Genomic DNA, 26,072 nt, shown 5'->3' with positions numbered 1-26,072 from the left:
CAGCTCCAGAATGAGAAGAAATAATAAACCCATCGGATTCAGCTCAATCTTCCACCCCGCCTTGCCACTCTGCAAATTCATCAGTTCATTCTGAGATCTTTTAATGAAGGATCCCAAAGCTGGCATTTATTCTACCGAACTTGCAAAGTCTTTCTCATGAGTGAGGCACAAATCCGATATTTGCTCAAGGATGGCAGAATTCTTGCTGGTCATCTGTAGAGAAAACTCATGAAAGAACTGAAAGATAGATAAATCCTCCCATTTTACCCAAATCTGAATATTTCTATTGCAATACTACCTATGGACCCAAAATTCTATATCCCCAACATCTTCAGGGAGCCTTTAGCTTCAGATGCTATTTTTTTAGACCGAATCTGTACTAGCTCTTATTTTTTAGTCCTTATTTTGGACATTGGAATGAAAGCTGCAGAACTGACCCCTCTCAGGCGACAGACCTATCACTTCTAGTGCACTTTATTAATGGTATTAGTAGGAATAGGTATGGGGACATGGACAACACTTGAGTCTAGCGAGCCGCCTTTCAGCAGGCCAATTTGAGGCTGGGGAATAAAAGTGCGGATGTGCGATTCCCTCGAGGGTTGTGAAAGCAGAGTACCATTTAAGGGGTAAATATAGATAGAGCAGAAGCAGCAACATAGAGGGAAGATGCAGCGCAAATAGCTGTGACAGTTGTGCTGGAGAGAATATACAGGCTAGCATCTAAAACGGTGCATAGTTTACTGCTTCTTACACACGTTTATGATAGCTCATGACGGAAACACAGCCTGTAACCACAGTACTGCAACTGGCTTTACGGTTGATCATGGACACTCATGCCTATTGAATGTCTGCAGGGTTCAATTTCTTTGTCGATGTATCTGCTCAATAGAACCCTTCAGCAGCAAGAGTAAGAAGCGGAGAACTCAGTCCTTTTTCTGGGTACTGTAAGGTGAAGCTTGTAGCTGTGCTGGAAGTGAAGTATCAGTCTGATAGGAAGCAGTTAACAAAGGGATTTAGAAGTAGACTCAAAAGGCTTACAGAGAAGTGTGGCACCAACGGATCTTCAAGAGAATATCGGTCTACAAATGTCTGTGCACTGTAGTGTTTTTGGCCAAAAAATCTTCAGTATTGCTAAAACTTCTTGAGGCAGACAAGAGGAGTTGAAACCTGCCAATGTCACTGGGACCTTGACCGACTGGCAAAACAAAAATGGAGAGGAAGAGGACAACTACCAGGGCACACCCTCCCAGTTATCACATATCCACATACCTAGTACACTGGCAGGAGTAGCTTACCTAGTTGAAGCTAATGTAGGAGTGGCAAAGAAAAAAGACTATCCAGCAGTATCTTAAAGATTTTGGAAAGGTCGCTTCACCTTCAACTTCTCGTGGCACGCTTCATCATAGGTGTCCTAACCACACCAGAGTACGTGAATACCACTGGAATAGGCAGGTGTCTCAAGTTCATACCCAAATGATTTTTCCTTTATTAGTTTGGGAACCTTCGAAAACAACCTGAACTTTGTCATGCCGGTGTTGCACTGGCAATTGTGTTTTTGGTAAACTTACCCTAACTTAGGGTGGATTCAGCAGTGCAGGGGCAGTTTCCCTATAGTGAGACACTGTCTGAGGAAGAAGGATAAAGTCTCTACCTCAACTTAATGATAGAATAGTTGTTTGCCTTAGGTGGGGCTATCACCGTGACTATTGTCCCTACGACTTTGGGCATGATCACTGTTGAAATAAAGGCGTGAAGCTCGGCTATAGAAATGTGGTACCTCAGTTGCATATTTGAATTAGTGATCCATTACAGCTATGCTGTCTATTTTCAGTTTGGTGTCGGATGTTAAAAGAAATTGAAATTTAGTTGAACAATCATTAGTAACCTCATAGTGGCAGATATTGTGGAAACAGGTTGACATCTTCAATTATTCACAGCTCATATTGTAGAAGTCAGTACGCTTTTTTCCAGTACCCCTGCTATTGTAACACTATCTAACGTGGTTATATGAAATACGGGAGGGAAGCCAGGATCCACCCAGAAAGTTGTGTATGCAAACGGACATACAGGACGAACCGCAGTTAAGACAGTTAAGTGTAAGAGCTGCATTAGGACCCATATAATACAGCAACTTGATGACAAGCAAAGGGACAGGTCTTAAAACTCTGACACATCTAGTGAAACCCCCTCCACAGGTTGAGTCCACCAGAGTGGTATTTACGTACTCTGGTGTGGTTAGGACACCTATGATGAAACAAGCCACGATAACTTGTGCGTGAGGCAATCTTTTTTAAAATCGTTTAGATTCTGCCTAATCGTCTCTTTCCCTGGTCTCTCCTATACCAGCCTAAACTAGGTAAGCTACACCTGCCAGGGTACTAAATCTGTACATATGTGTCAACTATGAGGCTGTGCCCTAGTAGTTTCCTCTCCCTCTCTGGTTGTGTATTGACATGCGTGGAGCTGTGTGGCTCTCAGAGGTAATCAGGCAATTAGCTGGTCAATTAAAAGTGTTTGAGTCACCAAGCACCCAGGACTTTTAAAAATGAAATCCACCAGAAAAACAGACAATACCGCAGGGGACAACAGTTCCAACGTCCATAAGAACCCCACTATACAGACAGTCTATCGACGGTTGGAACCCATACCTCAACCACCCTTAACCACCTGCACCACCGAATTCTCAGAGGTTCCAGACAACTGTACCTTTTTCAGGCAGAGGCAGCGGAAGGGGTTGTGGAAAAAAGACAAGGTACGATGGGACTACCTTTAGCAACATCAGTAAATGGAACCATCTCCACGACTAGGCACCAGCAATCAACAGATGCGGTAATAACCTGAGGTAACATACTTTCAGTGATACACAATACAGACACACAATAAAGGGTTACGTTTTGGACCAAGATACTAACTGGATATATTCAACTTAAGAATGGAAATCCTCAAGTTTTTCCAGAAAATCAGACAAAGTTTTTTTTACTAACAGTACTACCTCATTTGAAGACAATGACCTGATTACGGCATTAAGAAAGAAGTTTGGGTTCAAATCCCACCGCATCAGCAATCAGCACCATGCATCATGAAGAACTTGCCTTTGAGGAGGCAGCAGCAATAGACATTGAGAAACTGAATAACAAAGAGATTTGCACTTACCGTAACCTGTGCAGAGATGAAAACAAGGCACTAACTTAATTGCCTTCTCTACAGTGTGTTATAATAAAACCAGTTGCCAAGGGAAAGTAATTGTGGTAATGGCAAAAGAAATGTATAGAGATGGAAGTTTAAAACTTCTAGGGGACACCAGTAACTGCAAATAACTGCAAAAAACTTCACAAAGACCCAACCAGTGACATTTTAAAGGACAGCAAATTAATAATAAACCGAGCAGAAGAAAACCGATGTATTACCAAACATGAGGCTGAGTTTCAATATGAAAGTAATCCCAAGGTTTCTTACTTTTATATACTACAAAAGTACACAAAAACAAGCACCCTCACCCGAGCAGACCAATTGTGTCTAGCATAGAATCAGCTATAGAAGTTTTCTCAAAATTCATAGTCCATTTTTTGAAACCTTTGTTTCTAGAAATGCAGTCTTATGTGAAAGATACTAAAGAAATTTGGAGTAGCCAATATCCTGGAGGAAATGGAATAGTATGCCTCACACAGAGATCCTCCTGATAATGGATATGGAGGCTTAAGACACCAACATGATTACGAGCCTTGGAGATCTTATTTGGATAATCTCAATGAAAATCTAGGACTGCTGACAAGTTTATACTATTTGCATCTACATGGTTCTCACAAGGGACTATTTCATATTTGATTATGACTTCTAACTGCAAGCAAGAGCAGCACATTTACCTAGAGTATGGCCTGCCCGTACATACATAACTCCAAAAGAACCAATACCATGTTCCTTTCAAACCCCTTTCTTAGGTACATAGGGGGGTGGAAATGATATATTGATGATATATTAAACATTTGTAGCAGTGAGATTCACAGTAAACATGGACAACAAGGAAATCTCATTTTTGGATTTAAAAATAAAAGCCTGCAATAAAAGTTGAAAAGCAAGGCATTTTATAAGCCTACACACCGGAATAAGCTCTGACGATATGACATTTTCTATCTCAAGTCATTGTTGAACAATCTTCTAGCAGGACAATTCCTTGAATTAGAAAGAGAAAAAGGATTTCAAGTACCATGTGCAATTGCTGAACAACAATCTGAGGGCAAGGAATATCCTATCAGAATCATTAAACAAGCTATGAAACGAGCATCCAACAGCACTTGAGTGCAAATTACTCCAAAATTTCCAAAAACCAGAGACAGATCGTCTCATATGTGTTACAGCCTTCAGACTTTATTCTAACTTGATGATTTATTCCAACTTTGTAAAGAAAATCAGTCAAATGCTGAGAATTTTAACATCTTGGACCCTTAAACCTTGAAAAACCAATGTATTAATTTAGGATTGGAAGATCACCAAGAGACCATCTTGTCCACACAAGACCAAACAAGCACTTCCTACAGAACACTACAAGCACAGCTTTGAACCTTCCCCTGGTTATGGATCATTACCCTTGTGGACGATGTAATATCTGCCCATTAACAAAAAAAACTAACAAACTGGACTTTGGCCCCACCCCCAACTGTACTCTGAAGAACTTATTGAATTGCGAGTCAAGGAACACCATTTACACCTTGTATGTCACTGTAATCTTTGCAATGTTGAAAGGACCATGAGAATAGTAAGCGCCAGGGTAGAAGAACACAGAAGCATCATCAGATGTAAAAAGACAGTCACCACATTGATAAAACATATCCAGGAGAAAAAGCAAATGGAACTTACTTACTGTGTTTTGTCAATGATAAACTATAAGAAGACAGTTCCAAAATAGAAGCTAAACTCCTATATTATGAAGAAAGATGGATCTATTATCCTAATACCTCCGTCACTGGTCTGAACAATGATATACAATTGAATAAGATATCAGGAAATAGATGAGTCCACAAGACTCGGATAAGCCTAAACAGGTGGCAAGAAAAAAATATGGAGTTCAGGTTGCCTTTTTATGCAGGGTCTAACCATTCTCTGGTTGGTCCTGTTATGACGATTAAAGATCACATCTAAAGCAGGGCAGATTAGCCATGGAGCACACAATAATGCGTACTTATTAAAAAAGATTGTTCATGAGAGTCTTTGTGTGTGAGATACTAAAGAACTGTCACATACAGCACCGAAATATTATCCGAAGAAGAATAACAATCGACTATGGAAAGCGCAAGTCTTTGTAGCACTGATCACTAATGCAGTCTACTGACAACAACATACTTGATTCAGTAATTATATATAATATATATATATATATATATATATATATATATATATATATATATATATATATTACCTACTGGCGGTCGCCAGTAGGTAGTTATAGTTAGGACCACGTTTCCATAGGAAATCCGCAACCTTCTATTTTGAATAACTTTGGCGCCGGTCGACGAATCCTCGCGAATTTCTCAAAATAGGTGGGGCGCTACGCTCCGCTCCTACCCTGAAAGTCTCGGGGGGATCCGTCAAGCGGGGGCTGAGATAAAAGGGGGGTCCCAAAACGCGTTTTTCCCATGCATTTTTCCATAGGACCTTTAGAACGAGCTACAGCCCGAACGGCTGAACAGAATTACTCAAAATTTGGCAGAGAGGTAGTCCCTAGGTCAAGGAAGTGCCTTTTGTAGGTTTGGTGTAAATCTGTTCAGTAGATTCTGAGAAAATAGCCTTTAAATCAATATATATATCTGAGCCCGCTTACGGTACGCTTACCGTACGCTTACGGTAAGCGTACGGTGGCGTGCGCGAGCGCGATTCTGATTGGCTCTTAGATCTTAGTAAACATTCGAATCGGCCGAAACCAGGAAGCGGCGGCCGCCATTTTGTGTATTTCACTCTGAAAAAAAAGAGTGAAAACAAGGAAAGGGGGCAATGAGGAGAGTTACAGACCCCCTAACAATTGTAAGGGGGTCAAAGAAGGACAGAAAAGTACAAAAAAAACATTTATTGATTTTAAAAAAAATCACGGGGTACGCGTACGGTAAGCTTACGGTAAGCGTACGGTAAAAAAAATAAAAATAAATAAATGAAAAGCAGATTTAAGAGTTTAGAAATTAGGGAGCTCTAAAAAGAGCTGTTGTGTTTATGGAGTCATTTTTTTAGTGGTACCTACAAGTAAGTACCGATGCAGAGTCTAAGGTTCAAGAGGAAGACTCTGTTCCCTTCATCATTGAAGTGCACACCATCTCCTCTATAAATGTCTTGCATGTCGTAACGCAAGTTGTTGTGGTAAATGGCACCCATACCATAGTCACGGAGGAAAGCAGAAACAGATTTGTTGACGTGCTTTCTTGCTTTGTCAATCTGTGGACAGAAATGATTGGACCAGTTCCATTTTTGCCTTTGGCATATGTTGGAAAACACAAAGGCAGTTTTAGGGAAAAGTGTAAACAGTTGTGCAAAGGTGTCCTTCATAAGCATTTCCAGACCTACCCCAGTCAAAGTGCCTAGGTCATTGCCACCACAGTGCACTATTATGAGGTCAGGGTGTTGGATTTGAATGAAGGATTTCACCAATGGCATCAATTGGTGCCACTTTAACCCTCTCTGACCAATCCATTTAATGTCTACATTTGGCAAAGCAAGGTCTCTCACCATATCTGTTTTCTCTGCAAACTTTTCACTCCAGAAGACATAGCTGTGCCCTACAATCCACACTGTGAACATCTTCAAAGGAGAACTGGATGCACTCAGGAGGTGTCTTTCAGTAGAATGGCAATATGAAAAGAAAGACAGTTTGGAAATGGAGGCATACATATTTTTTACAAAACAAAAAGAACTGATTGGCTGTTTCATACCATTCTAGAAAAAAAACTAGGCTGTATGTGAAAATTAATAGAAGCATGTTTTGTATTGGTACAAAAAAATGTGTAACCAAAGAACAGTACTATGGATTTGCTGTTAGGTTTGAAAAGTCAAGCACTCTTGCTCTGTGGAATTGAAACATTGTGTGTCGAACTTCTGACCTAACTGCACACAGCAGTGTTCCATGAGCTGTTGCTATGGTAGCAGGCAGAAGTCAAGTTGGGGGCAGGGTACTTTTGGAAAAGGGTTGGTTTTCAACCAATAGAAATGTGTCATTACATTTGAAAAAAAGGGGGAAGCACTGAGATTTGAAACTTACATGTATATGTGTGGAAAAATAGAGGGAAAGTTTGCCATTATCTGGTTCTGCTGAGAGGAGAGAGGTGAACACAACAGAGATCCTGGCTCTGATAATCTGCTGTTTGAGTGTCACATTTCTTTCACAACTAACTAATTTTAAAGGTGAGTTTACAGTTTGAGAGGGGATGTATGTGGTAACTTAAGAAATGAATAATAGAAATGGGAATTGTTTTTGTTGTAGTTACACATGGTGGTTTCATAATGTGTCAGTCTGTAAAAGTGATTTTCACTTGGCCCGAAAAAAAAAGAGCAGTAAGTGTGCTTTCAAATTGGCAAAGAAATTTCGTTTTGGCACTAATGTGAAAACATGACTCTGTGTGCATGGAAGAATTATAGGCAGAGATTTATTGCGTCTTGCTCTGGTGATTTCACAGTTGCAGTAGATGGAAAGGGGGAGCGAATTTTTGGGGGAAGAAGCAGAGGCTTAGCACACACCCATGTGCTTGCCATGTATAGTCATGCACAGTAATTAGAAGCGAGTGGGGTTTTCAGGTTTAAGTCTGTAATGCAAATACATTCAGCATCACTAAGGCTGGTTGCCCCTGCTGGAGTGTAGGCAGTCACAGAGAATACACACGGTGGTGGTCTGAAAAAAAAACAGCTTGGACATGTGCATTTAAATAAATTTAAAAAAAAAGGTTTCAGAATGTGTCAGTCTGTAAAAGTGATTTCAAATTGTAAAAAGAGATTTTCACTTGGCCCGAAAAAAAAAGAGCAGTAAGTGTGCTTTCAAATTGGCAAAGAAATTTCGTTTTGGCACTAATGTGAAAACATGACTCTGTGTGCATAGAAGAATTATAGGCAGAGATTTATTGCGTCTTGCTCTGGTGATTTCACAGTTGCAGTAGATGGAAAAGAGGAGCGAATTTTTGAGGGAAGAAGCAGAGGCTTAGCACACACCCATGTGCTTGCCATGTATAGTCATGCACAGTAATTAGAAGCGAGTGGGGTTTTCAGGTTTCAGTCTGTAATGCAAATACATTCAGCATCACTAAGGCTGGTTGCCCCTGCTGGAGTGTAGGCAGTCACAGAGAATACACACGGTGGTGGTCTGAAAAAAAAACAGCTTGGACATGTGCATTTAAATAAATTTAAAAAAAAGGTTTCAGAATGTGTCAGTCTGTAAAAGTGATTTCAAATTGTAAAAAGAGATTTTCACTTGGCCCGAAAAAAAAAGAGCAGTAAGTGTGCTTTCAAATTGGCAAAGAAATTTCGTTTTGGCACTAATGTGAAAACATGACTCTGTGTGCATAGAAGAATTATAGGCAGAGATTTATTGCGTCTTGCTCTGGTGATTTCACAGTTGCAGTAGATGGAAAGGGGGAGCGAATTTTTGGGGGAAGAAGCAGAGGCTTAGCACACACCCATGTCCTTGCCGTGTATAGTCATGCACAGTATTTACAAGCCAGTGGGGTTTTCAGGTTTAAGTCTGTAATGCAAATACATTCAGCATCACTAAGGCTGGTTGCCCCTGCTGGAGTGTAGGCAGTCACAGAGAATACACACGGTGGTGGTCTGAAAAAAAAACAGCTTGGACATGTGCATTTAAATAAATTTTAAAAAAAGGTTTCAGAATGTGTCAGTCTGTAAAAGTGATTTCAAATTGTAAAAAGAGATTTTCATTTTAAAAACTATTTTTTAAAAAAACAAATGAATAAATATTTTTTTGAGTGAGTATGGTAAGTCAATAATAATAATTGTAGTCTCTCAAGGACCTTCTAATGTGATAAATGATTTTTAGTGTTTTTTTAAAAAAATAAAAAAAAAGGTACGCTTACCGTACGCGTACGGTAAAAAAAAATAAAAAAAAGTTTTTAAAAACATATGTAAAAAAAAGATGAAAGATAAGGTTGGCTCTTAAAAGAACCGTTGTGTTCATGCAGGGACAGAGGAAAGAAAGATTGGGAATATTAGACGGTACGACAAGTGTGCTGATCTATTTTACTGTTCACCAGGGAAACACTGGTCTCCCTATAAGTAATTAGATCGTGACAAGTGGCGCACCGTACTTCAACCCTCGCAAACCGAGGGTTAATTTCCAGAGGGCCAGCAAAAGGAGATTCTCCCCCCACAGATGAAGGGCTCACCTGACCTGCAGAAGAAGGAGTCTGCCCTGCAGGTGATGGTCCAGGCTGAGCTGCTGTGGATGTACTGGCTCGTCTTTCTGAAGAGTTACCTCCAAAAAGATGACCATGTGTCCTTCTGTGTACATCCTGGAGGTGTCTCTTCATGGTGCGATTCCCAAAGGAATACTTCCTGTTAGGATTACCTCTAGAAAGTACACGCTTACACAGCTTGCAAGTAACTAAGGGTGCATTCACCTTTTGCTGGCCTTCTGGAAAAGTAAAATAATCCCAAACATAAGAAGGCTTTACTTTCCTCGCTCTCTGCCTCAAGACAGTGCTGCTGGTGCTAGCCTCACTCTCAGAAGAGCTCTGCTGTTCTGCCATCGTATCCCAAAGACAAACCAGCTCCTTCTCCCAAGGGATCACAAGCAGAAATGAGGGGAATGGGTGTGGTGTAGGAGAGTTCTAGAACTGAAAGTAGTTTCAACCAATCAAAAGTTGTGTTTCATGATCACATGACCAACCGTACGCTTACGGTACGCTTACGGTACGCTTACGGCAAAAAGTACGCGTGCGCGTAAAAAAGACACGCGCTTGCGCGCATGCGCATAACAGTCACTCCCCGGCACTTCCGCGTAACGTGCGCGTGTTGCGTAAGCGCGCACGCGTCCCACGCGCAGTACGCGCGGCTACGCAAAGTACGTAACTATACGCAAGCAGCGTAGATAGATTACGGACGTTGCGTAAACCGTACGCTTACCGTGAGCTTACGGTACGCGTACTATAAAAAAAAAAAAAAAAAAAAAAAAAAAAAAAAATCTGGAAATAAATTTTACATGTTTATTTTAAAAAATATATATAAAAAAAATATTTAAGGATTTTAAAAATTTAAGCATAGTCTTTATAAAAGATAAGAAAATTAAATTAAAAATATGTTTGAAAAAAATGAAGAATAAAAAAAAAAAATAGCATTTAAAAAACCTTGCAAATTCACTGAAAAAACCATGGGTTTCACACACGTTATAGTTAGGAATTAGCATTTAAAAAACCTTAGAAATTCACTGAAAAAACCATAGGTTTCACACACGTTATAGTTAGGAATTAGCATTTAAAAAACCTTAGAAATTCAGTGAAAAAACCATAGGTTTCACACATGTTCTAGTTAGCTGGACATTTTACTCGTAAAAAACCAATGAAATTGCCCCGTTATAGTTAGTTCAGCTAACTATAACTCGCGCGCCCGCAATGCACTGCTGATGACGTCACATATTACATCACTCATGACATGGTCAGTGACATCACTCATGACATCACTGATGACATCTCAAATGACATCACTGATGACATCACTGATGACATCATCCTTGTGATAGAGTGGCAGACCTCCTCTCACCTTAATATAAGCTTTGATACACACATTCAAAAATAGAGACTAAAAATTTCAAAACAATGGACATACCAATACCAGTTACAACAACCTCTTCAGTAATTCTAAGATCCACATACACATCCACTCATTCACCAACAGTCCTATACAGTCACTCATACATGTACTCACTCATCATATGTACTCATACATCTATACATCCTGTTACACAATGCCACTCATCCATAGAGTTACTCACACACATAGTCACTCATGCTAATAAAGAATAAAACATACATTTACTTGCATATACAGTAATACACACACCACCATACTTACTTCTACGGAAACTTACACATACTTAGTCTTTTAAACAATCACTTATAGAAACACATACTTATTCATACAGGAACTCTTTCAATCTCTCCCTCTCACATATACTCACATATATACACCAATAGTCACATATACTAGTTTAAAACATATGTAGTTACTCCTGAAGACACTATTGAGACAGTCATTCACTCACTAACACACCCATACACACACTCATCCACCCATACAGTCCTGCACACATGCTGTCTTCAACACATACAAACAGTGAGTCACTCATTCATGCATCTATGCACTACGTAATACCCCCCACCGTACCATACAGACACTCAGACTGATACTCAAAAAAACAACTAATAACCTATATAGACACCCATGTAGCTACTCACCAACCCATGCAGCCACTTATACACAAAGTGAGAGATACACTTAATCAGTCAGTTACACAATCAATTTTTCAAAAACAAATCATCCATTTAGACACTTATATACCCATTTATTCTTCCATCGACCTTGAGATATACATATATAAAACATATTTAATTTTCAGAAAAACACACATTCACTGGATGATGTCATCAGTGATGTCATCAGTGATGTCATTTGAGATGTCATCAGTGATGTCATGAGTGATGTCACTGACCATGTCATGAGTGATGTAATATGTGACGTCATCAGCAGTGCATTGCGGGCGCGCGAGTTATAGTTAGCTGAACTAACTATAACGGGGCAATTTCATTGGTTTTTTACGAGTAAAATGTCCAGCTAACTATAACATGTGTGAAACCTATGGTTTTTTCACTGAATTTCTAAGGTTTTTTAAATGCTAATTCCTAACTATAACGTGTGTGAAACCTATGGTTTTTTCAGTGAATTTCTAAGGTTTTTTAAATGCTAATTCCTAACTATAACGTGTGTGAAACCCATGGTTTTTTCAGTGAATTTGCAAGGTTTTTTAAATGCTAATTCCTAACTATAACGTGTGTGAAACCCATGGTTTTTTCAGTGAATATATATATATATATATATATATATATATTCACTGAAAAAACCATCGGTTTCACACATGTTATAGTTAGCGGAAATTTTACTGATAAAAAAACCAATGAAATTCCCCCGTTATAGTTAGTGCAGGCAACTATAACTCACGCGACCGCAATCCTCTGCTGATGCTAATACTGTATTTAGACACTTATTTGCCCATGTCTTCTTCCATAAATTTTTAGCTATACATATATTACAAATATTTTTTTTTCATAAAGACACATATGTCATCAGCAGAAGATTGCGGTCGCGTGAGTTATAGTTGCCTGCACTAACTATAACGGGGGAATTTCATTGGTTTTTTATCAGTAAAATTTCCGCTAACTATAACATGTGTGAAACCTATGGTTTTTTCAGTGAATTTGCAAGGTTTTTTAAATGCCAATTCCTAACTATAACGTGTGTGAAACCTATGGTTTATTCAGTGAATTTGTACGTTTTTTTAAATGCCAAGTTACTTTACGCCATTCGTGGCGTGCGCACCCCCTTAACGCAGTTCGTTCCGTGCGCGCACGGTGAGCACGCGTTGCGCTTCGCGCACCGCGCGCCCACTTTACGCAGTTAGTGCCGTGCACGCACGGTGGGCACGCGGTGCGCTACGCGCACCGCGTGCCCACGTTACGCTAGATGGGCCATGTATGCACGATGCGCTTCGCGCACCGTGCGCACATGGAGGACATATGATGCGCTTTGTTGTGAAAGGTAATATTTTAACTTTTTCATCACCTGTAATATGCCATGCACAAATGGTGCCCTTCGGGCCCCATTTGCACATGGGGTGGGGAGAGTATGGATAATTTTTTTTAAAAAAAAAACTTTTTACCGTACGCGTACGGTAAGCGTAATCGGCGAAATCGAAAAAATTAAAATTCCGTTTTTGGCCTTGGGGGATCTTTGGGGACTCCCTCAACATGGCTAGGTGCTTAGGAGCTGTCTAAACAGCCCCTTTACATGTTTTTGTCCTTTGTTTTTTAATCCCCACTCAGAGTGCGAGAGAGAAGATGGCGGCCGCCGCTTCCTGGTTTCGACCGATTCGAATGTTTACTAAGATCTATCAGCCAATCAGAATCGCGCTCGCGCACGTCACCGTACGCGTACGGTAAGCGCACCGTAAGCGCACCGTAAGCTGGCTCAGATATATATATTGATTTAAAGGCTATTTTCTCAGAATCTACTGAACAGATTTACACCAAACCTACAAAAGGCACTTCCTTGACCTGAGGACTACCTCTCTGCCAAATTTCAAGGAACTCTGTTCAGCCGTTCGGGCTGTAGCTGTGTCTAAAGGTCCTATGGAAAAATGCATGGGAAAAACGCGTTTTGGGACCCCCCTTTTATCTCAGCCCCCGCTTGACGAATCCCCCCCGAGACTTTCAGGGTAGGAGCGGAGCGCAGCACCCCACCTATTTTGAAAATTTGGCGAGGATTCATCGACCGGCGCCAAAGTTATTCAAAATAGAATGTTGCGGATTTCCTATGGTAAGAGGGTCCTAACTATAACTACCTACTGGCGACCGCCAGTAGGTTATATATATATATATATATACATATAAATATAAACCAAAGATTAAAGTGACGTTATAGTTAGGTGAATATCTCAGTGACAAGACAACGTTTTGAACAAAGAAAAAAAAACCAACACAGAACAGGAACTTGTTTTTTTCAGTGAATTTCTAAGTTTTTTTTTTTTTTAAACAAAACCAGATGTTTTTATCACACTTAACCATAACTTTACTTTAACCTATGGTTTTGTCTAGTGCATACTCTACACCACAGCTGCTTAAATGAACGATGTGATGTCTCCAGTGTCCATGTGGGCATGTAATTTTTGCAATGGGATTATTTCTCAAGCATCTTCATCCAAAATCAATGACATCTTTGTATAGAGTAGACGACGTGCTGAATCTTCACCGAACAAGAGCACTTCTTCCTTATTATATGAAGTAACTGAACTCATCCCTCAGGCTGCTGTTTTTTTTTTTTTTTTTGTAGATGGGCCACGCCTATTATGGCCGTGGACACCCCATCCCCAGGGCTGTTTTCAGTGCTTTGCCCAAGTCATACTTTGTACACCGAGCTTGTTAATTATAAACCATGTTTCTGCATTGCTCAGAACAACATTTATTAGCTTTAATATTACCTAGTCACCAGTCTCCAGTCGTTTTGAATTTATGTTTTGTTCATGCACCGAGCATGAGCTTACCTGTCTTGGTTCTGCTGTTCTGTTTGGCTGCTCTTCCTCAATGCAACATTTCTTTTCCGGACGGCAAGCTAGTTCAGTGCTCTACCGCCTGCTTATTTTGATCACCATCCCGCCTTTTGCAGGTTCTACTTGTAGGAAGGTGAATTTCCCTACCTTCAGGTTCCTCTGTTTTAGGTATCCATCTCTGTGATTCTATTTATCAACTGTTCCTTGTGCCTTTCTCTATAAAGGGATACATATTTTAACCTGGTACTGTTAAATTTCAGGAAGCAAGCAGGATATTTGGGAAGGCCCAAAAAGAAGGGTGTAGTAGTTCTTGGCAGATTCATCTGGTAGTCCATCGGCTTTGTGAGCAGCATTTCCCACTGGCCCTTACAATAAGACAGACATAGCAAACCATAGCTTAATTTAATTGTAAGCATGTGCAATTCTAGAGAACTGTATGCACTGTACAATGCCATAAACAGTGTGAACCAGGCACACTTCCTACAGCAGGGCAATGATGATTCTTCCTGGGGAGATAGTCTGGAGGGCCATAGTGAATCTCTCTAAGACCAGGCTCTCACCAAATGGAGGATAGATGGATGGACATCAGGTTGCCTGCCTCACCATTGCACATTTGGATTGCAACATTAGTCACTCTTAAAATCTGAGAATGCTGCTAGCCAGGAAAGAATAAACATATTTCCTTGCCAAATTGTAGTAGTGCTTTTAAATAAGAAAGAAGGCGGCTTTATGTTAGCATTCAGAATTACTTTTAGTGATCACTAGGCTCCACATGGTGAAAAGAATACAAACAAAGGGACTGTAACATAGGCACATTTAAGCCGATATTTAGTTTATAGACCATAATAAATTATGTTATTAAATTCAAACAGAGATTGGATATACACAGAAACTTTTACTAGATAAACATGCCCAGTCTTTATTTTTGTAAACATTCCTTCTGGTTTCTGCTAAATCTCAACAGACAGACACACCGCTGCATAATGTTAAATGATGAATACCGATCCCAAGTGCACCAGTGAATCAGTTCTGGACAATTTACAACAGTAAACTTCGAAATATCCTCCTTAAACTCAGGCTGGACCACAGCTAAGACTTCAATTATCTCACAGATTTCTTTTTACTTTACCCTGCAAACAGTCATATCGTCAATAGAAGACTTCTTGCATTCCACTGGCTTCTATAGAAAAAAGTATTAGATCTCACAATAAATCTTGCACAAAAACTGATCACCCCTTTTACAGGTACAAAGACAAGTTAGGGTAGGATTGTCACCCAGCGGCCTGTTGCACTATAGATCTGCTGGATACCATGCTGTCAAAGAAGTTGATAAAATCCAAAAACTAACCCAGTTTAGGACATCTTACAGAATAGAACTTTCTTATCCCATTGAGGTCCCCATAAACACATTGACACTCCACAGCTCAGAGATCATAATTTCACATAAAAGGTACCCACTGGCATTTTAAGCAGCTTGACAGGCAGTAAAACAAGCAAGCAGAACTATGGGCAGATATCTCCTCACAAGTTTCAGAATGTCAAATGGTGTAATTTAGAATAATATTTTCTTGCACGAGATTAAAACGCGATAGGTTACAGAGACAAAACCAAGAAGAGTGTTGCGCCTAAAATATTTTGTCTTGAATAAAACAAAAGATGTATTATTAAATATGAGTTTTAAGAATTGTTCTAAACAAGCTAGGGTTTCAAAATCTACTCATGAATTTGTCACAAGATCTGAACGTTCATTCAAAAGCAAAATCTTTATCGAAATTTTTACCAATCGGTCTCTCCTCCAAAATCTGAATATAAATGGTCGCAGTGCTAATTAAATAAAACTTTGGGCTAGGATACCAAATTATCCAAACGGTGGATTTCTGCTCCTTTTGCACAAAACTGAACCGCAAATTTCTCACAATTTACCTGATCAGGAAATTCACAACATTCTGTACTTTCATGAGTGGAAAAAAGTATTACATGCATATGTCTTTAACTACTGACTTTCAAGCAATTGCAAAGATTTGAAACCTTTTAAGAAACCGAGAACTTTAGCCTTTTACCAAATTATTTTAAAAGCATCAAGGTAAGGGGAATGCTCCTGGGTGCTCACTTGGTTAAGACCCTAGGTTATTTCCATGGTTTGACACCGCACAAAGTACTGAAGATTGTCTGGGTTGTAAGGGTAAATCGGTCAATTAATTTATTTTTGTTTTGGTAATAAAGTATTGCATTTTCTATTTAACATTTGATGTTCATATTTCAAGAGGTTTTTAAATAATTTTTTATATCCGCTCTAGTGTTTCTGGGGTGACGCTTTCTTTATAAACCTTTTATCTCTTTGCTCGGGGGTTGTCGGGGGAAATGTATTCTTCTGATCAGGAGAAAGACAGGACAACTACAAACAATCCAGTCTTAAGTAGATTTATTCAAGCATGACATTTCTCTGGAGATGGATTGCTACAATGATTGTGCATGCATGGTGCACATGCGTATGCAAAGAGTAATCTTTTTGTTAGGATAAGCATGCAGAACATATGGTTACAAGCATGCAAGATAAAGTAGTTAACAATTTCAACAAGTGAATTAGATCATGAGAACCCTAAAATTCCTTTACTACCCTACACCCATAGCCATCCCTAAACCCCAAATACCCCTTATCAATCTTAGAAACTTAAAAACCCTCACAATTCCCTACATTTACCTATATCTGAAATCTAAAAACCCTTATAATACCCTACCCTTATCTCTCAACCATAAAAACCCCGTGTTACCCCGTTCCCTTATCCATTCCTAAACCCTAAAATCCTTAACAACCTTGGATACTTATCCATCCCTTAACCATAAATATTCCTTACTATCTCATACCCTTTCCTGTTCCTGAACCCTAAAACACCTTCATGAACCCTACCTATCCCTGAACCCTAAACACCCTTACAACCTGTACCGTTACCCATCACTGCACCCTAACAACACCTAACCCTTACCTTTCGCTGAACTACAAAGCCCTTATAACCCCATACCCTTATCTATCTCTAGACCCTTATAACTCCTCACACCCATTATTTACCCCCAGTTCCCCTATTTAACGTAATTGAATAAACACCAGCGTAGTAAAGTACCACCTTGCACAGTGCCAGAAAATGGCATGCATGGTACTTACATGCTTGGTAATGCCCATGCTGTAAATGCAACAGAGCCTTATAGCCCACCGTAGTGGACTATACCGGCCATTAAAGGCCCGTATCAGCGTTAAAGGTTTAATGAGGGAGCGGCCCTTTAAGGCTGATATAGCCAGATATGGAGGGCTATAAGGCTATTAGAACATTCCGCCCCCTAGAGGGTAGAATGTTCTGATTAGTAAAACAAAGGCTCAACGCAGTCCGAAGTGGTTGAACACCCCACGGGCTCAGTGAGGCCTTAGTTCACAGCAACAGCTATGAAAGGAAAACACTGGAATGTTGATGCTCCAAGATTTTACCAGCCCTTAGAGGCCAAAAGCACTAAATTGTCTTCAATGGAGCGCTCAACGTTCCACTGTTGTAATGCGTGGTAACATCTGCCTTAGAGATACATATAAAAAATGGCATATAAAAAATGGCAATAAGAACATAATTTTGGGTGCTAATTATTGCGCACCAGCTCAATAGGCAATATTGAATACTTCCTCCGGATCAAATGGAGGCCTCAGGCATGCATGAGCTCAAGAAAGAAAGTTAAATGTAAAATCCCCAACACTTACATCCAATATGCTAAATCTAGTAAACATCTCATGTCGGGGTGTTTTTTTTTTCCTGAAGACACTAATGCAGCTCATAATCACCTCCCTCACCTCCCTCAACCATCAACCTATCTCACGTCTTTGTGCATGGCATGGTCTGCAAAACAATGGTAACAGCTTAGTTTGCACACCAACTGTAGTTGCAATGGTCTTCTGAAGCAATTCCAGGCTCATTTCCACTTCCAAAGAGTCAATGAAGACAAAAGTTACTTAACTGCAACCCTCTTCCTGCAATTGAAGTGATGCAGATCACATACTGTGCACTCTACAGTCATATTGTAATGGGATGAGAATATTGCAATTTGATTTCGCGGCAAAGAAGTTGCTTGTGAGATGTTGCAAAGAACTGTGTGCACACATTTTAACACATAAATTTACCCACTGGCCTTTAACATTGGCCTCCGCTTGTACGCTGAAAACATTCAGATCTGCCTCAAACTGGAGGAAGACTTAGGTAGGTGTCCAGTAGGAAATAAATGAATGCCTCAAACACATTGGACAATACTTTAGGACAATACCATATTGGTCCCAGTCTAGCACAGTGAAAACATTCTTTTTTTTCAGTTGGCGACTACTTGTCCTTTTTTCCTGGGTTTTGCCAACAGGGCCAGCCCTTGATACTTCAAAAGATCAGAAACTACCTAATGCCCCTTGCCCATTGCAGTCAATCCTATCGCTGTTCCTACAAATTCAAAGGATCACTTTGTTTCTCAAGGTAGTAAGCTCAAACTGGACAAGAGCAATGCCATATACAATTTCATTCCCACCAAGACACTGAGAAAGGTCTAGAATCACTCAACTCCAAATGATTTTCTGTCTGAGGCATGCAGACCACACCACAAAAGACTTGAAAGCTTAATAATTCTACACGCTAATCTAAACTCCTTATAAATTATACAAACTCAATTGAAAGATCTCTTATCTCTCATGTCTGTTCCAACAGCCCAACCTACCTGGCACCCGTGAGCCTCATCTGAAAACAATTTATCCATTCACACAGTGAGATTCAAACATTTTATATGGAGCTTCCTGCATATATAACAATATGAGCTCTAAAATTCACTTTCACCACACCCTAGAAAATTACTTCCATAAATCAGGAAAAGGCTTAAAACGACCTTGTCTAGCAATTTCCACAGCTAACCAAAGCAGTCGATAAGCTAGGTTTTTCTAGGCATCAGTGTTGCAGACCAACTGTTAATTATACAAGTTCTCATGTTTTTTAGGTGTGCATGCTAAAGTGTGAGAGTCTTGCACAAACCTAAAGTACTAATCTTATAAATCAGTGCTCATTTATTGCCATAGGTAACTATTTTAGCTCTTTGATTCACGTTCATGAGGAATTTAAAACTGCCACTGACCGCACAGTTAAGGAAAGACCATTTTCACAGTTGAGGCCTAGAATAAGAACAGGCCATGGATGATTTAAAAGCCAGATGAGTACATCGCTATCTGCTGGCAGTTCCCAGTTCTACCGCCACTTTTAGCTGCCACAGGGAGCTTTGTCTTTCATACATCTCTGATATTATAAAGATCAATCCCCTTCTTTTATGGCACAAGGTATGGAAATCTATAGAGACGGATTTTAACAGAGATGTAATCATGGATTGCCTCAAGCTGGATAGGGTGGCAAATATGCCATGGATTAGCTATATAAAAAGTACGGAGCATGACACAGGCCACCCGGAATATTTTGATAATCCAAGTAGTCTGGAAAAGGTATCCAGAAAAGCTCTAAAGGCACTCTGCCTGAACCATCTAGAGAGCAAACACTGGCTCGTCGAAAGAGAAAAGAAATCGGTCATGGAAAATCATTTGATGACCACATGTATCAAACCCTATCTGGCTTTAGTACAGAGCAGCTTTTCTCGTATGCTTCTGGCTCATTTTCGTTGTGGGTCTTTAAGACTGGTCACATTTCCCGAAACAAATGATTGGACAAAACACTCCAACTTGTCCATGTGAAGATACTTCCATATTAATAACTATGCACTGCACTTTATTGTATAAATATTATGTAATCCCGAGGAAAAACTTTTTAATGCCAATTCTTAGAAGATGGGGACTAAGACAACGTAGAACCGCCTTTTTAAGATTACAAATGCTGGAAAATGATTACACTATTATGGCCATTTCCTCTTTCTTAAAGGCTGTTATCAGATTCAGGAACCCTATTTGACTCCATTGTCTAAAATAGTAAACTTGCACCTTTTTGTGTATGTATATGGATTTTATCTTGTTCCCTTTTTAAAATTACGCTTTTTAAACTGTGAACATATGGATTGCACTGCTTATCTCTCTTGTATCGTTGTTTAACATTGTGCTTTTATGATTTTTAATGAATTGAAAATCGAATAAAGCTTATTTGATTTGAGTACAGTATAGAGTTTGGCATATGCTTATAAGGATAACGATTATATTCAACGTAATGACAAGAAAAATTCTCTTTTGTTGAGCAAACAACAAGGAACATGATCAAGATCACAAGGTGATGTCTTAGGTTAGTCTGTAAGGTGCTGAAACCTTTAGACGTCTAGTATATAGACTGTAAAAAAACCTCTATTCCCAGATTCTCTCATCTCTACATGGCTACCTGTCTTGCAGTTTAAAACAAAATAGGAATCAATTGCATGTGTTATAAAAAGTAGGAGCTACTGCACTTATCTCCTTAATAGCTTGTATGTTTGCCTTGCTGTATAGATTTAAATTATTTGGCATCAGCTTCGGTGTCTAGCTTGCAGCATTTCAGACACTCATACTCATCGCTAATGAAGGGGATGTTTAGTAGTATCAAGATCATATTTGTATAATATTGTGAAAAAATGTTTATCTTAACCAAAACTATTCCTCTTACGGTACATAGTAGATAAAAGTAGATAATTTACAAATGCACAAAATGTAAGCGATACCATAAGCACCACAAAGGCAGCTAGAAATAGAATGTAAGCCAAGCCTTGTACATTCAGTAGTGAATCATAATTATCCCCAATCAGTGAGGTACACATGGCTCTGAGAGGAGCCATGCTCCATGTAGTTATGAGGCCCATGGAATATACATAAGAGAAACAGCAAAGAAACAATGATCTAGAATTAGAAACACTGGCTCTTCGAGCAGTAGCAGCATCCCCCACCCCCCAGCGCCTTGAGACTCTCACGGGTAAGTAGTGCGTTCTACAAATGCTTTGATTGATTGATTGGCAGATGAACTACACAAAAGGGTTGCTGCTCATCCTTCCATATTATTTCCCTCACTCCTCCTTCCCCCATCCTCCCTGTCCTTAGAGCTCTAATTGTTAATTATCAATGAAGTGTCAACCAATAGCAACAATGGATAAACCAAGTAAGACTGAGGGGATCTTGATGAATGTTAAAGGCCTGCTAGATAAAGAGGAAAGACTTTTTCCATGCATTGAACTACTGCTTAGCTCCTCAACTGACAAGCAACTATTAGGGGTCTCATGTACATCACAAATCAACTACATCTTTAAGTAATCTATAAATGTATAACAATACAATAGGTTCACAAAATTATAAACAATTTGGGTATGTATGTAAAACGTGCATGTAGGGAAAAGCCACTTAAAATAGTCAAGAATGACAAATAGAGGGGAACATCTAGTTGACATAATAGAACTGCTTAACAGTTGTTTAGCAATGAGGCTGCTTGTCTGAATTAAATTAAGTAGAAAACACAAAGATACAGACACAATTATATTTCAAGCTCAGTCTCTTAAATTATAATCTACTCTGAGGAAGAATTATCTATCATAAAAGAACATGGTAGAAAGAGGGAAAGAAGGAATAGTGAGAATACTGAAATGAGATAGCACCCCTCTAAGCACTTGAAATGTGACAATAATCTAAGTGGTGATTAAGGTGACAATGTTATGCAACTATTGAAAGTGGTACATTAAGAGATGAGGGATAACCATCAAGAGTTTGTCTCCCAACACAAGGAAACCCGCCAAGCTATAAAAAAAAAACATATATCCTCTTAAGAGAAGAATTTGAAGAAAAAAAAAAACAGAAAGCTGAATATATGTATATCAGAAAAGCCCATAGACCATTTTGAAAAACAGGTTGGTAAACAGACCAAAATAGACTGGATCTTATAGATGCTAATGTGCAATTGGAAATCAGAGCAAGGATAAATAATCTGCCCAAAATATGATCATCTGAACACTTTGAAACAGGTAAGGTTTTGAAATAAAGAGGCTATGGTATGTAAGAAAGACAGGCATTGACTTGCTAAATGAAATTCAAGGGATGCATTGAGACCCAGTCCGAGGAAAACCAACACAAGGAAACACAGAAAAATCCTGATCAACTTAAAAAAGTTCACTACTAAGTACAATATTTAAAGAACCATGTAAATCCTTTCACGTCAAGACACACATTTTCTTATTAGACCAGATATCCTGCACTGCAGACAAGAACTGGGGATTAAAAAAATGAGTGGATCAATTTAAAAATCAAGCAATGCTCCGTGCAAATATTTCATCCTAGAACAATAAAAGTAGTGTATAATAATATAATTGTTTTTTGGAAGTGGAAACTGGTCAGGAATTTCCAGACTTGACATGAGTCCGAGAGGAAAGTTTATCAGGCAATATTTCTTTAAGAAACTATATTACCCTGAGAATGATGAGAGGCAATAAGTAGTGACTTGTGGTGAATTAAAATCATAAATATGGGTCCAAATAAAAACACAAATTAGAAAGACTTCGATTGGGGAGTATTTGGAATATAGCAAACTGGAATCAGAACAGAGTTAACAATCAGGAAATTATCTAAGATTATGAAGCCAATATGGAAGTCTAGATCAGATATTATTATTTTGCAAGAAACACACTTAACAACGCACAATATCAAACGGCTGAAAATATCTTGGCTCAAACAACCTATTTTTTCAAGTACTTGAGGGTGGGGTGGCGTAAAACTAGCAGAGACGCAATAAATATCAAGTTCAAAGCCCAAAGGAAATACGTCAAACGCCTCAGGAGATGGGTTGTAATCAGTTCTGAAATGCAGGAACAAGAGAAATTCATAGTTAGTAATGTATCATCCTAAACAAGACAAACCCTCACTTCTAGTTAGAATGATTAACAAATTATCGAATGTACAGAATCCATATATTATGGGTAGGGGAACTAGAATACTATAACAGCTCCAAGTGATTAAAAAAAGCTGTAGTTTAGGGGAAAGCAACCCCAAATCAAGACAAACTATTACCAGAGTGATCTTCGTTTGGGACCTGGCCGCGAGTACAACTTGCTGTGTGCACCCAACTCTTGTTGCACACACTCTTGGGCTGTGGGCAATGGGGGGCGTGTGCAAGGACGTGCATGCTGCCAGGTTCTGTACCCAAACCAGAGGTGGCAGTCAACCCCGATGCACACAGTCTTTGACCATGCACAGCCAGGGTTAGGCGCAGGGCTATGCCTGAGCCATATCTTGTCCCCCACCTTCCATGTGCAGTCACCCTCACTGCAGAGGAAGGTAGGTACTGGGCACAGGGCCTGGCTAGCAGCTGATGCCTGAAAGTTGGCCCATAGTGCTCGCCATTTAGCCAGGACTTTTTCTAAATATTTGTTTTCAGATTTGTATACCCTAAATAGGATTTGTGAATCGGACACAAGCTTCACATCCTGAAACTTGCATAAGGATTGCAAGTCTGATTACTCGCAAACACCTAAAATGGCGCGTGGACCCCCGGTACTGAGACAGGTACTACAGCCACTATTTTAGAGATGTCGAGGATTCAAAGTCAGAAATCATATTTGAATACCTAGACTTTTTTTCAGTTTTTAAAATTTTTTATTTTAACCTAATGGATCCTTCGATCAATTACTTTATTTTTTTTACTTCCCAAATCATGGATTATTTGCGAGACCCAAACGACAAAGACACACCAAAGAGTTAACATTTTAAAATCTGCTCAGTAACTTTTTAAAACATTAATGTCTCAAAGAATTATTGCACAGATTTACAACACACTGATGAAAGCACATTTTCTGCGTAAACGTTAAGGCCACGTTTGGTGGAAATCTGTTCAGTGGTGCATAATGTAGATGTGAGCAAAATTTCTTATTGGTGATAAAATGGGAAACCTTTGTTATTTTCATTCTCGTCACACCTTTTAACTCGAAACACACACACACACAGACAGACGGTCTCTCTCTCTCTCTCTCTCGGTCTCTCTCTCTCTCTCGTTACATAAGGGACACCAACACTCCGAAACCCATAAGCTTTCGTGATTCGGTTGAAAGAGGACATTTTTGGCTGACTGCCGTTATTAATAACAAACACTGATGCAATTTTCCCTCGAAATAACAAACAGTTCACAGACATAAACAGTAGACAACATGGCACAACATTAGTGATCACAATATAGTATTTAGAAGTCAGATTTCTAACTAGACAAAAAAGAATATTAAAGTAACAATCCAAACATTTGAAAACATGTAAACACTCCTCTCCTCTAATTTACAAAAATCAGTATTTTGTACAGATTTTCATGATTCAATCATTTTAATAGAAAACACACTACACATCTTTAGTCTTGGCTTTTACACTATGTATGAAACAGACTTTCTCTTTGTGCGGTCTTAAATGCTGACTGTTTCTATTTATGGCACAAGGAATGTCACATTGATGTCTCTGAATGCAACATCTGGTCAGATGGGCACAAGAGGAGTCCTGAGTTTACTCTGAACATGGATATGATTGCAACAGTAGCCAATGTAATTCTGGGAGAGCAAGCTTGCTACGTTTGCATTCCAAAAGGTATTTGATGGGTATGCCCTGGCGTAGGTCGTGTGCACACTGTGCCAATGAAGCAAAGTCACACCCAACTCATGAGCACTAATTTAGGATGAAACTGGTCTTGGGTTGCCAGTATTCCAGTTCAGGAAGGACCTGGCCAGGTAGTTTGGGCTGGACAGTTCCCACTGGAACAGGCTTAAGACTTATTTGGATATGGCTAGATCCAAACTGAAGTGACATGGTGTGATGTACTGGGATGTTGCCCAAGTAGTTACAAGTGGCAGAGATTAAATCAAGCATTCCAGCCATAACTTTTTTTGTATACTTCAGTGTCAAGCCCTAAATGGAATGGGTAAGCTCAGATGTGGGTCCTGTGTACACTGTGCCACTGGAACCTAGCTGTACCTCACTGATAAGCCCTAATGTGGGCAAAACCTGTTTTGGGTTGCTTGTGTTCTGGTTCAGGGAGGTCCTGGCCTGGCATTTGAGGCTTGACTGTTCCCATTTGAACAGGGTCAAGACTGATTTGCCTATGGCTGGGTTTCAACGTAGGTGGCATGATGAGCAAAATAACAATGGATTGGGATGCGACCCAGGATGGATATTAGTGGCTAAGATTAATTCAAGCATTCCATCTACTACTTTTTTTTTATACTTCAGTGTCAAGTGTAAAGGCGCACAAATGTGAGAAAAGGTGCAATGTGTCTTTGGAAGCATATGCCTTGTCTTTTCATACACTCATTAATTTTAGTTTTTTTTCCTCCTGCCTGCATCGCGGAGCCTAAATGTTCCAGCTAACTCAAATACACACTCCTGGCAAGGGGATGGGCTTTCTCCCGTGAGTCAAGCACGATCCGAGGGGACTAATGTCATTTTGTCACAAACTTAACCTGTTTTGAGATCAGCTTGCCAAGGCACAGAATATTAAGCTTTTCCTAATGCTAAGGCACTCAAGTGTGTGTGCCTATGTCGTTATTGCTTTGTAGGATTTTCTTCAGCGTTATTTGTAGATGTGGCCTATACCAGTCTAGTATCCATGTGCATATGAGCATTTTGAAAAGTGCTGCTGTGCCTGGAGCAACTTTGGTGCTAGTAACGGTTGGAAAGCATGAAGGTACCTCGGAAGCTTGACATGATGGACATTTTTTCTGGTTTAACCTCTGTACCAATTTGCTTATCGTACTTTATAACCATCTAGGAGAAGTTGATTGCCGATATGCCAGCTGTAGTCTG

The 26,072-nt window shown here is 39.5% G+C and overlaps 1 protein-coding gene across 1 annotated transcript in view; it reads right to left on the bottom strand.

Moving 5' to 3' along the window:
• Positions 1-26,072, bottom strand: part of ALG5 (ALG5 dolichyl-phosphate beta-glucosyltransferase) — a 225,935-nt gene that overhangs the window by 72,581 nt on the left and 127,282 nt on the right. The gene's annotated exons all lie outside the window — the stretch shown is intronic.

The sequence above is a fragment of the Triturus cristatus genome, chromosome 8, assembly GCF_964204655.1.
Source record: "Triturus cristatus chromosome 8, aTriCri1.1, whole genome shotgun sequence".
NCBI classification, from domain to species: Eukaryota; Metazoa; Chordata; class Amphibia; order Caudata; family Salamandridae; genus Triturus; species Triturus cristatus.
This window is presented reverse-complemented; position numbering and strand designations above follow the sequence as displayed.